This window comes from Nothobranchius furzeri, chromosome 7 (assembly GCF_043380555.1).
Source record: "Nothobranchius furzeri strain GRZ-AD chromosome 7, NfurGRZ-RIMD1, whole genome shotgun sequence".
Lineage (NCBI taxonomy): Eukaryota > Metazoa > Chordata > Actinopteri > Cyprinodontiformes > Nothobranchiidae > Nothobranchius > Nothobranchius furzeri.
The window spans coordinates 28,586,022-28,598,320 of NC_091747.1; the positions used below are offsets into that span (position 1 = coordinate 28,586,022).

Consider the following 12,299-nt stretch of genomic DNA (forward strand, 5'->3'; position numbering starts at 1 on the left):
TTAGGGCTGCAACTAACGATTATTTTCATAATCGATTAATCTGTCGATTATTTTTTTCGATTAATCGATTAATCGGTTTGTTATTGTTTAGCTATTTAACCTATACAAGTGATGGATGCATTTCAGTTAAGAACAAAAAAACATAAGAGAATTGTGCAGTTGACTGCAATCTATTTTATTGCACATGAACACAGTCAGCAGTATAAAATGAGCTAAACAGTGCAAAATATCAGTCCAGAATAATTTTTAGCATTAGCTGGAAGCCTGCTCCTTCCACCATGGATAGTGGCCTCATGTCTTTTACCAGCATGTTTAGAATAGAGTTTGTAAGTGGTATGAATTGCTGGGGGGTGAGTGTCTTCTTCCCCATGTAGTTGTCCATCGTTGCTTGTTTTTTTCTGCATAAGAAACACAAATAGACTGAAATAAGTACACATATAAAATAAAGCAGCACACACACTACAACACTAAATCAATATTATATTATTTGAATTAATTAACAATATACAGTGATCATTTATTTTGAGGGTTACGTTCTACAAAATAGCCCGCAACAGGAGATATTCAGAAAAAAAGTAAAACATTTTTACTATTAAAAAGCTCTAAGTAAGAAGCTCATGAGGTTTTTACTTTGAGTCGGGAGTGTTTAAATTAGCCAGAGAAATGTGAAAAATGTTTATTTTGTGTAATACTGTTTAAGAAACATGATAAAAATGTGTTGTGAGGCGTTTTACAGCGTTAGATAGTAAAACAGCCTTTTAATAGTAAAAAAATGACTTTTTCTGAATTTCTCCTGTATTTAAAAATTGAAAGTGTACAACTATGCCGCGTTATATTCACCTGGACACAGCTTGTCTGTATATTTTTCTCCGCGGAGTTGTCCTTTTTTGAATGAGGAACATAGTTATGGGTTTGTGCCGTTTTTCTCTTAACGAGAACATTCTTATAAACAGACGTGCTAAATTTGGCAAGCGCATGATACACAACACGGAGGAGATTCACGATTGCATCTAGTCAATCAGAAGTAGAACACCGCAGACTGACGCGGCAAAAAAACATGTTTAACATCCACTATAACGAACTCAGCTAAAACACTAAGTCCAGCTTGTTTATTTTCTGTTACTTACCGGGCTGGCTCTTCCAAATGACGGCTCACTTGACCGCGGTGCTCTTCCTCTGCTGCATCAGCCCCCACATGCTTTCGTCTCAAATGTGCTCCCATACTCGTGAGGTTTTTGTCCGGGGTTTCTCTTCAGTTTTGTCGCTTCTATTTTTCTTCCGTATTTCCTCTTGTTCCGCCATTTTCTCACATTTCACTCATTGGCTCATTTCTTCTTCTACGGCTCCACTGGTAGATCAGTGGCTCATTACTGCCACACACTGGCGGCAAATTTAACAGCTTGTAACCGATGTCAGATTGTGGTAAAAAATAGACTTTATGCGGTAAAATATGATTATTAAACAACTAATCGATGACTAAAAAAGTTGTTAACTATTTTAATAATCGATTATAATCGATTAAATCGATTAGTTGTTTCAGCTCTAATATATATATATATATATATGTGTGTGTGTGTGTGTGTGTGTGTTACGTGCCGTGCCCCTTTTTGGCCACAAGATGGCCTCAGTGGCTTCTGCCTCGCCCGTCTCCTGGTGCTCAGCTGGATCAAATCATGGCTGATCACTTACCAGCTGTTAAAAGCTGCTTTCAGCCATCAGTTCTTTGAGAAGGTCCTGGCTAGTGTATACTGGCAACAGTGTGTGCTATTCTCTTCTCCTCGGTTCACTCTTTGGATAAACTCGGTTCGCTCGTTTTGGATTACTCACTTGGATTAAGATTTTGGATTTGCATTTGTATTTGACTATTTGGCTTGTAGACTTCGGAACGTTTTTGGACTTAGACCTCGGATCGCCCCTTTTGTAATTTTTTATTAATATTCTCGGTTGTTTATACCCATCCTCTTCTGGGTTGGCGTTTTTCGTTCCTCCCTTTTGTAAATAAGTCCCCTTCGTTTTGTGTATATTATTGTAAACATATCATTTTGTAATAAATCCTTTGTTTTTTTTTAACCCACACACCAATTTTATTACGTGTCTCCTCATCACTCCTAGAGAGCCGGTGACGTAATAATATATATATTAATTTGTATGTATGTATGTATGTATGTATGTATGTAAACTTGTAAAGTAATTTAGTAATGTGAGACAAAGGGGTGGGATTGAATAAGCACTTGCTTCTTCTTACTCCCTTTGGACAAAGACTTCTTTTTTATTTGGTATATCTTTTCTTTTCTACTATGTTCATTGATTTTTTTAAATATTTGTCTTATATTCAAATAAACGTTTCATTCAATCAATCAATCAATCAATCAAGAGCAGGGTCTTCAGGAATTTCTTGAAAATTGAAAAGGAAGCCCCTGTTCTGGTAGTGCTTGGAAGGTCATTCCACATTGGTGGAACAATGCATGAGAAGAGTCTGGATTGTCCTGAGCGTGGTGTAGGGACTGCTATCCGACGATCCTGTGATGACCGGAGCGTCCGGGCCGAGACGTAAGCCTTTGCAAGAGGATTCAGGTAGATGGGAGCCGTACCATCTTGGACTTTGTACGCTAGTGTTAGCAATTTGAATTTGATGCGTGCTGCTAGCGGTAGCCAGTGGAGCTCAATGAACAGAGGGGTGACGTGCAGAGCCGGATTAACGCAAAGGCAAAGTAGGCACGTGCCTAGGGCCTGATTGGCTGGATGGGGCCCAGACAGAGGAACACAATTATAAATAAATAAATTAAAAATTAAATGTACAAATGTCCTATGATAGGATTTGTAGCTAGGACTCCTATCTACAATTTGTTTCAATAACCTATCAATTAACTAAAAATAGTGACAATGTTTATCTTAACCATAGACCGTTTCATTGGCTACGTCACATTAAACCTCTGGGGTCCACGGACAAGTATACGCGTCTTTTGATCAGGTCTGATTTGGGACGCTGTAGCAGCAAGACTCCGCCTCCCTGAGTTTCGGTTTCAATTCAGCTTTAAAAAGGAGATTATAAACTACACCCCAGTTTTTAAAATTTGTTAATAGGCAACGTAAAAGCGGAGTTATACTAAACTAAAAAACGACCTATTTTTAGACAATCTGATAACTTGTCAAAACAGCGGTTTAGTAATCTGTGAGAGGGAATGTGCTTGTGAACATAAAAAAACCCACAAAAACATGAGATCCTTTTTCTGTTGGTGGAAGTCTCACATATTCAGTTGATAAAAAGCATCATTATGTAGCTGAGAGAGAGAAAGGAAGGCTGCACGAGTAAAGAGATGTGCGCAAAAAGGAGCCGCTTCGCAGGGAAAGTAGTGGCGCGAACGGAGTAACAACAAACAATTAGACAGATATTGACGGTAAACTTCATATTTTGGAGTGATCCGGACAAATATATTGTCGCTGCAGTTTAGTAGGCTTTTATTAGGCTTATATAAAGGATGATGAGAAGGATAAATTTCCACCAGGCTGGTCAGATAGTACGGCTGTTTTTTGAACTGGAAGCAGAGGAAGTGGACGGAGACTCGCAGCCGGAGTCTGAGGCAAACAGCAAGGATGTTGATGACGATGTGGCAGATCCATCCTTCCTCATAGAAGAGTTGGGTCATGATGAGGTAGAGGATGAAGGCAGAGATGCAGCTCCTCGGAGATCCAACAAGAGGAGTGGGCGGCGCCGCGCAGCTGTCAGATCTCGGCGTGAGACGGAGCCACTCTTCTCTCTCCAAAATCCATGTATATTATTGCCAAATTAATAAAATAAGTATAAATTCAGATAGTCCAGGTTGTCCTGAAAATTAATGATACCCCATAAGGCAATATTTATTGTTTTTATTAGAAAATACAAAAGAAAAACCAAAATGAGTCAAAAACGGTGATTTACACTCTGGATCCTAGAGAGCTAATAATTTTTTTTAATTAGTTATTTGCTATATTTAGTCATATTTTTTATAAATGTACAGTCTAGATTACCAGTCTAAATGATAAAAAACATTCGTCATAAATGTTTGTTGGTTTCACAGTAAAATAAACAACTTTTTTCCTATTCAGATGTTATGTTTTTGAGTGATTTAAGGTCTAATATGCAACCCCTTTATGTCCAAATATAAAAAATAAGTATAGATTCATAAAGTCCAGGTTGTGCTGAAAAGATTGATACCACATAAGGCAGTGGTTATGGTTTTTATTTTGGAAATACAAAGGAAAACTCTCAGCAAATTACACCCTGGACCCCAGAGGGTTAAGGCGCCACCCAATGAAGGACGTCAGAGAAGCGGTCAGAGTTAGAGCGGGACACAACAAAGCTAGCAGGTGTTTTTGAGTAGGCTAACTTTCACGATGCTTTCGGGTGTGGCAAAACGTAAAAAAAAAAATGAAGAGGAACTAAAGAAGAGACAGCAGGGGGCTTTACAGAAGTTTCTGTCGGGCTGCTCGGGCAGCCGTCCCACAGCTGTGAACATGCTCGAGTCAGCAGAGCCAGAGGCCAGACCCAAGTCAGACCCGGAGGAGACACAACCCGAAGACGCAGTGGAAGATGCGGCGGAAGACGATGTAGCGCCAACGCCGTCAACATCAGCGCCTTCACAGAAGGACAAACTGGAAGAACAGCAGCCAGCCAGAAGTGAGCCCAGTATAGTCTTACAGGAGCCTCTAGACCCAGACAGGGTATTAACAACTAGCTACCCATCTGATCCTTTAAAGTGGTACCAAACTGATGAGTACTTTGCACTAAACTATCCCTCTCAAAATATTGGATATTCTTCTGCATCACAGAGGAAATCTGGAGACATAGACTGAAGCTTAACCAAGGAACATTTCTTTAGACGTGTTTCTGCTGTGACTGAGACCCTGTGATGCTGGAAGGCTGAAGATTATCCCAGAGTGGAGAATGCAAAATGGTTTCCTTGGTAAGTGTTGCTGGTTTTATTAATTATTTGTCAAATAATTTTATTAATGTTCAAATAGCAAAACAATAAGTTCACACTCAGAAAATTGACAGAATTTCTGATTCAGCAGAGGCAACAGCCTACAACACATGACTTATTTTGGCATACAAACAACCAATTTGTAACCAAAAACTAGGCTATGTAAAATGTGAATGAACTTTTATAAGTAAATTTTGTAAGTTTCAGATTTCAATTCATTACATAACATCGATGGAGGGGGGGCCCCTAAAAATGCAGCCTGCCTAGTGTAGTCCATTTATTTAATCCGGCTCTGGTGACGTGTGCTCTTTTTGGCTGATTGAAGACCAGACGCGCTGCTGCGTTCTTGACCATTTGAAGAGGTCTCAAAGTACAGGCTGGAAGACCAGTTAGAAGGGCATTGCAGTAATCGAGGCGGGAGATGACAGTAGATTGCACCAGGAGCTGGGTGGCATGTTGTGTTAGGTATGGTCTGATCTTTCGTATGTTATACAGCACAAAGCGGCATGAACGAGCAACAGAGGCAACATGATCTTTAAAGTCTGTAAAACTGTAGCTTAAATGAAAAAAAAAGGATTTGAATTTTCTTTACATTTATTACTAAAAAGGAAGTTCAAAATGACTTGAGCAAACTATGTCAAAAGAACTCAGAATTTAAACTCAGAACTGCAAACACTCAGAAAAAAGTGTGACCCCTGGCCTCACGATTACCAGTTTAGTGACTGCAGCCTGTCTGTGACCACAGGTCTATGCTCTGGTCCAGAGAATGGGATACAGTAAAATAAATACTAGGTATCATAAAATAACTCTCATAGGCTACTTCACAACTGTAGCTACATTTCTACCAGCATTATGAAGATCAATAAGCAGATAAAAGGTTAAATCTAAACATTTCATTACAAAAAGTCAGCTAATAAAATTCTGCACTGATAAAATTATATTTTCAGCTAAATAAATATTTATTGTACGTATAAATAATGCTGGAATGAAGCTGAATCATTTAGTAAACAGTTGAGTGTTCAAATAAAAACCAGTGTGACTGTAATATGTCCCTCCTCATGTCACCATCTACAGAAACAAACTTCTGGGACACCTGACCAACCAGGTGGATTTTATTTGTGACGTTTCCATAACTTTATAAAAGCTGCTGATGAAGATGATCAGAATATCTCCTCCTTTTGGTTCTCGCTCTCCCGTCGCGGTTCGCTCCGTTTCTTTCTGTGAGCTGCAAAGCTAGTTTCCTTCTAACAGCGATTTATGGAGTAACATGAATCAAATCATGTAATACCTCGTTGGAAAGCTTGCTTTATGTACTTTTAGAAACCGTTTGAATTATTTTTATTCGATTAGTAATTCAGAAGTTATGACCCGGAGAATCTAGAGTGAGAAACATCCGTGATTCTTTGTGAGTTTCTTCAACACTTCAGGAGAAGTCTCTCTCATGTCTCATTTTCTGTCCCAGACATTCAGCTACCTGACTCTGCTCCACACACACTAACCACGGACTCAAACACACGTAAACAAAAGCTCAGGTATTAAAACCCATTCAGCTGATGTGAAGCAGGCAGAAAAAAAACTTACAGGTAGATGAACGCAGACTCCTGCCCGCAGGCAAAACACTGGTCTGTCACCTCCATGGCTACAAGGTAGAGCGACAGCTGGGACAACCAATCACACGTTAGTAAGATGCGGAAGAGCCTATCAGTGTGCTTGTAGTCGGGTCTAAGGGAAAATAGGCTTCAGCTTGAGGCGGCTGCCTCCGCATGGTCCTAGTGGTCGATATGCAGAGGTGGAAAGAGTACTAAAATGTTGTACTTAAGTACAAGTATAATTACTTTCATGAAATTTTACTCAATTACAAGTAAAATTACCTGCCTCAAAATGTACTCAAGTAAAAGTAAAAAGTAGCTTATTTCAAATGTAGTCAGAGTAAAAGTTACTTAGTTACTTTTTTGACTGTGCAAGGACGGGCTCTTCTGAATAGTTAAAAAAAGACAATGGGGTATAAATGTCAAAGTGGCCGTTTTTTAAATTAAATGAACAAATATGCATATTGAAGTACAAAGGCAGTTACACTGCAAACTAGTAACATAAATTAGGTTATAGTCACAAGCTCATGACTTTTCCCTGAATGCTTATTTAGAGCAGCTGATTTTTAAAGTTAGCAGAGTTCATCTTTGGTAGTGGGTTCACTCACTCATTTAAAGATATCGGCCAGAGGCAAAATTCGTTTGAACAGCATGTGTAAATGTGTATTAAAATCTCAGATGAAAAAGGTTTTTGGATTTTGACGGCTGGAATTGTAAGAAAATCTGATGTTTGTGACTGGCGCAGGAAAAACAGAAACTAACTTCCGGTCTAAGCCCTGGGCAGCAGTTGACGTTTCACATGGAGCTCTGCTGAAACAGCTGTAGTAAACAAAGCCTGGCTCTGCTGTTTCTGCGTTAGCGTTATAGCAGAGAACAATGTGTCATCAATCAGATGTAGCTTCTGAAGCCTCTACTAGTCCATCAGATTTGTTTTTTCTCTGGGATACGGCGACGAGAACGGATGTTAGATTACTGGAGAAGTTCAACCGAACTTCGACCCCGCCAGCTGGATATCACTACCAGAGGTGCAGACATGTTTTAGACCGTTTGACTCAGAAGACCTGCGACCTGATTTGGACATAGAGGAGGATTCTGTTCATCTTCAGAACCAAAATCGGTACAGTTTGTTTACTTTTCTTAAATATTTCATTTCTGTGCTCCACTGGAAGCTCTAAGCTGGCAAGTTTTCAGCTGGTCTTAGCTCCATCATGTGTCCCAATATAGTTCAGTAATCTACAGTTTTACTGCTGTGTGTATTTATTGACATAACTCTGGAAAATATTTAACCAACAATTTACCAGAATAAATCTTCCTGATGCTGGAGTAACTCCTTAGCTCAACTCGTTGTTTGCACTAATCCAGGATGTCATGGAGGTTCTAATGTTGAAATATAGAGATCATCTTTTAGATTATATCTGTGTGTGTGTGTGTGTGTGTGTGTCGTAGCTTTCCCAAAGGACTTGTTCTTTCCTTACCGGAGCGAACACGGTTAGTTTTGCTGCAGTCATGCTAACGGGACTCGTCTGGAGTCCAGAAGTAGCGGTGCGGTTCTAGATGGATTTATAGATGTAGGTTATTTTTTAGATCAGACCTGTTATTTAAAAATGCGTGTAGGACATAGACACATGGCTCAGACCTTTTGCTGCAGCTGTAAATGCAATTTTACGTAATAATTAGGAGCATGAACATAAACAAATAACAGTGATTCACAATATTAGCATCAGCAGCTAGCTTGTTTTACGTGCTGGAGTGACGTATGCGAAACACAGTTCTTCACTGTCTGGAGGAGAGGATTTGGATTTTCTGTAATGATTTATGACAAAAGTCCTTAATAAAACAAAAAAACTGGACCCAGTACATGTTTATATAGATAATAAAGTGAAGTTATTTTGCATTTCTACAATTTTAATGCCGAGCCAATACCTTTAACCCTTCACCACTGAAATCAGTTTGTTCATTCCAGTCCTCCTAAATAATCCTCCAATCATCCAACTGGAATCCTTAAGGGTCCCGTAACATCCATCCTGTCAGAACAGGCCCTGGGAGCCCAGGTGTTACTAGAACTAACGGTGTCTCCTCACCAGCGTGAGCCTCCAAACTGTGAAGGTTGGTCTCCAAACATGAACTTCAAATTCATGCATTTTTCTCCTCTTTTAACACTTTAACATGTTTTAAAAGGCTTGCATCATGATAAGTTACACCTCCCAGACCAAAGATAGGTCCAATATAAGATAAAACGTTATCATAAACACTGCAGAGACATCATTGTTTATTAAATACAAGTTATTTTCCTGAGCCATTACTTCAGCCAAGATACTGGATGCATGGATTTGATGAAGCCATGCTGTCTTATGCAGTCCTACACACACACACACACACACACACACACACACACACACACACACACACTGCAGCATGTTAGAATCATTTGAATGACCAATTTAACTACACTGAACTGCTTTTGTAATACTTTAATCTCTTATTCTGGACTAAAATGAAGAAACAAGCTAAATCATCACATATCTGTGGCATCAACGAGCATCTTCTGAGTTCAAACACAGGGATGGAGCACAATGTTTACACCTGAACAGTATCAGGATTAACTCACAGAGGCCTGCAGGTCTTCTGTTTTATGAGCAGAGCGCTGATAATCCGCTTCTTAGGAGCACTAAACGTAATTTTGCCGCTCCCATGCGCGGTATGGAAACACATTTCAAACACGGAACCGAGTCTGGTTGCCGAACCGAGCAGAATTCTAATGACGTCACACCGGTGCGCGAAGGTGCGGGTTCCAACCCACAGGAGAAGAGGGAGAGAGGAGGTAAACATCGAGTGGATCACAGAACTTTTGTTTTTGAGCAAAACTGCGGTAAAAATGGCTGTTTGTCCTCATCATAAAGCGTGTAGCCCCCCCCTCCCCGGTTTAGATGTGGCGCTCATGCAGGGGTCTCTTTCTGTTCCGACGCTGCTACACGTAATATTTTTAATTTATTAAGCCTTTAATTTATTTTTACTCAGTAACGGATATGATTTAAATGTAGCGAATTACAATTCTTTTTTAAAAACTTACTCAAGTAAAAGTACAGATTTTAAAAACAACTTAAAAAGTATAAATTTACAAAAAAGCTACTCAATTACAGTAACGTGAGTAAATGTAATTCGTTACTTTCCACCTCTGTTGATATGTATCACAGCATAACAGTTTTGTACGGTAAAATCTGATGGAAGACCGGAAAAAGGGCACTTTGAACAAAAGGGGCAGGTGCTCAAGCACCCTCTGCCCCCCCGCACGTGCATGCCCTGGACTGTATTGGAAGGTAATCCCCCGAGCCCTGGTCTCAAGTAAGTTTGAGCATTTTTATCGTTTGTGTTTTATAAATATATTACTGTACTGTAAGAGTGTCCACCAGCACGTCTTAGCCAGCTAAAGTTAGCTTCATGTTTGCTGTCGGTGGTCTCCTGACCAAGAAGGCTAACAGACTTTATTAATCGTTTATTCCCGGGGCTGGAGGCTAGGAGGGAGATCTGGCCGTCTGGTTGTGCCCCATGTGCAGCAGTACCGGGACCAGAGTGAATAGGGTGTGTATGGGGAGCATCAGTGGGTGTCCGGCATGCATTTTTGTAAGTCTTTGGTTGTATGTGTGAGCATGAGGGAAGGAGTGTGTGACTGTGTCAGTGTCAGGGACTTGCACAAACCAGCCAGAGAAGCACTGCTGATGAGTCTGAAAACTCCATTTTATTTTGGAGAAGCTTCAAAATTAACATGAACTTAACCTATTCAATTTTAGTCAGAATGGCACCAGCACAAGACACACATTATCCCCTTTCAGACCCACCAGGTTCAACTTAAATAGTGGCTGATCAGACCACCCTACAAACAAGAGGGGAACAATTAACATACAATTAACACACACATCCTCACACACACAAACTAACCAGTCTAATCAATTCAGGTAACTCAAATAACTAAATCATAATGACAAACTCCCTCCCTATTCATAACAGAAAATATCTACATTAAATTAAACATAAGCATAAACATGAATCTCCCCTCCCTTGGGAGTAGGTAGATCCCAGCAGTGCTGATTAGGCTTCCTGAGGAGATGAGCTGCAGGTGTGAGACTCCATGGGCAACTCCAAGTCACTGGTAACTCAAATAGAAGTACAAAATTAACACATGCATTCATAAACAGAAGACTGATTGTGTGCGCATCAATCAGTCATCCTGGACAGAACACAGAAAACAAACATTACCAGAAGACAATATCCCTGAGGTGACAGACACTGCTGTCACAGTCAGTGTATGACTGTATATGTCAGGTGGGGCCTTTGACTCCTCCCTTCTCCTGGGACTTCTTTTGATGCTATACATCTTCGTCTCCCCTCCCCCTGCCACACCTGGTGTGGAGTGCAGTGCCTTGGTCTGCCTGAGTGTTCGTGGCTCCAGGGTCAGGGGTTTAAGATTTTTGGCGTCTGCCTGATCAATCCCGGTGGCTGCCTGGTGGGATCTGGGTCCCTGGGCTCTGCTGGGTCCCCGGCGGGGGTGGTCGCCCCTGGGTCCCGGCCGGTTGGGGGGTGGGAGGCTGCAGGCGGGCTTGCCGCTGATATCTCCCGGCTGCTGGTTGTGGCCCCCTGGGGCAATCCTCTGCGCCTCTCGAGGGGGGCGGGGGCTTTTCTGGTCGAAGTTTCCTTGGGGTCCCTGTGCTCTGGGGCAGCTCTTGGATCTCTGGGACTTGGAGCTCCATCTCCTACACATCTTTGGGGGGCAGATCTGTAGCCCCTTACACTCTCTATTGGATGCTCCTATAGGCACCTTACATATACAAGCGCGTGTACACACACAGGTGCTCACATGGTGCCCTCATAAGTATGGACTTGGGCACGTTCAACACGTCTTAAGGCTGTGGTTGGCACTAAACACACTGATTTATTTTTGTGTGATTATTAGTAAAACAATGTTGATTTTATATTTCTTCATCAAGTTGACGCAGTGATAGCTTGCTCGTGTTGTATTGCTGTGTATCCCTTTTCAGCAGGACTCTTGTTCATCATTGATTGTTTATTTTTGTGGAACAGATGTGTAATATGAACGTTATATCATTTTCAAATGTTATGCTTCTTCATTTTATCCCGAAAAGCACACTTCTACATCCACCTACAGAGGAGCTGATGAGAGCCTGTCAGTGACCTCCTGATTCCCCAGAGACTCCAGCCTCAGCCTGATGATGTAAGCATTTAAACATCATATAATACTGGACACACACACACACACACCTCAGAGAGACTCTGTGTGCCCCTCCCATCCACATTACCAAGGTTGTCCTAATGTTGTTCAGTTTAACTTTTGGAAATTACTGATGTAAATATTTTAAATAAATGTGTCTCTGTTATTTTACAGGAGGCTGTGATTGGTGGATGGCGAGCCTGGCCTGAACAAGATGGTGCTGGAGAGAAGATGCCAGAAGGACCAGGCTAAATGTAGATGTGTAGCTCTCATGTTGGATGCCTCGGCTGTCAGACTTGATGTTAGTCTGCATTCGAAACGGATGTCAGTTAACGAGGCTATTCGTTGTTAAAGAAGGCGAAAATACATTATTTTTTCTAAATAAAGAACTTAAATACATCTATATGCTCTTGATTCTAATAAAACCCAAGTCCAAATAGTCCAAAACTAATGTAAAATCCGTTTCAAATGAGCTGTCAATCTTATTTCACTCTGTTGCATCATCTCACCCACCAGACAAATAGA

General features: G+C 40.8%; 1 protein-coding gene across 1 annotated transcript in view; it reads right to left on the minus strand.

The window, feature by feature from the left end:
• The window catches only part of LOC107374396 (uncharacterized), a 32,760-nt gene extending 26,161 nt beyond the window's left edge, over positions 1–6,599 (minus strand). The window contains exon 1 of the mRNA XM_070553014.1: positions 6,543–6,599. The gene's annotated coding sequence lies outside the window, so the exon portion shown is untranslated. The remainder of the gene's footprint in view (positions 1–6,542) is intronic.
• Positions 6,600–12,299: the final 5,700 nt, after the last annotated feature.